Source organism: Habropoda laboriosa, unplaced genomic scaffold (genome assembly GCF_001263275.1).
Source record: "Habropoda laboriosa isolate 0110345459 unplaced genomic scaffold, ASM126327v1 scaffold151, whole genome shotgun sequence".
Classification (NCBI taxonomy): Eukaryota; Metazoa; Arthropoda; class Insecta; order Hymenoptera; family Apidae; genus Habropoda; species Habropoda laboriosa.
Genome location: NW_017100286.1, coordinates 551116 through 551983, shown reverse-complemented (window position 1 = coordinate 551983; position 868 = coordinate 551116). Strand labels below are relative to the sequence as shown.

The following is an 868-nucleotide window of genomic DNA, read 5'->3' as shown; positions in this document are numbered from 1 at the left end:
GGAGGGGGAGGGGGGGGGGGGAAGAAGAAGAAGAAGGAACACATCGTACGTGTTTCGAGGTGCACGCACGCACGCAGGCACGCACGCTCGTGTGTTGGCGGCCACACGTGTGGTGGATAGAGAGAGACACAGTGGAGTGAAGAGAGGACGAGAGAAGAGACGAAGGAGAGAGAGGTGACTCTCCTCGGGGCTTTAGTTGCCGACTGTCCGCTACTACGCGCGGTGTTACGCCATCCTCATCGTCGCCCTTCTCTGTCTCTCTCCTCGTGTCGTCTGCCTCTTCTCTTCTCGTGTATACCTTCTCCTTTTCCCCGTTTCACTCCGGTACGCGTGTCTCTCTCACCTGTTGCCGCGGTGTGTTTCTTTTAATCCGCGATTTTCGCCGTACGTTTCACGGCGGACCGTGTGTGTCAGTCGGTCTGTCCCTCGATCGTTTCTCGTCGATCGGACAGTTGCCGTATGTTGTTACCGGGATAGGGGGTGGTCGGTTGACTTTTGTGCTTACGCGGCGGAAGTTCGAGTAGAAGGAAAGTTACTCCGGAGGACTGTGCGGGAAGGGACGTCGGCAGTGGTGTTTTGGAATATTTAACGTGGTCACAGGTGGAAGAGGACGTTGAAGTAAACGAGAGAGGGAAAGGATCGAGGTTAGAGGAGAGGAATATTGACAACAGCGAGGACAGAAGAAGTAACCGAATTGTGTGATTGGAAAGCGTCGGTGTGTTATGTAGCCTGTCGCGTTCGATAGAATTCCGAGAAATTTGGCTGCTTGTATTACCTGGCTGGAACTGTTCGTGACACAGTGACCGATAATATTATGAGAACTCTATGGCGGAGATAATGAGCGAAACCGTGGAAACCTTGGCGTAAC

The 868-nt window shown here is 53.3% G+C and overlaps 1 protein-coding gene across 1 annotated transcript in view; it reads left to right on the top strand.

The window, feature by feature from the left end:
* The window catches only part of LOC108573668 (chorion transcription factor Cf2-like), a 74319-nt gene that overhangs the window by 728 nt on the left and 72723 nt on the right, over positions 1-868 (top strand). The gene's annotated exons all lie outside the window — the stretch shown is intronic.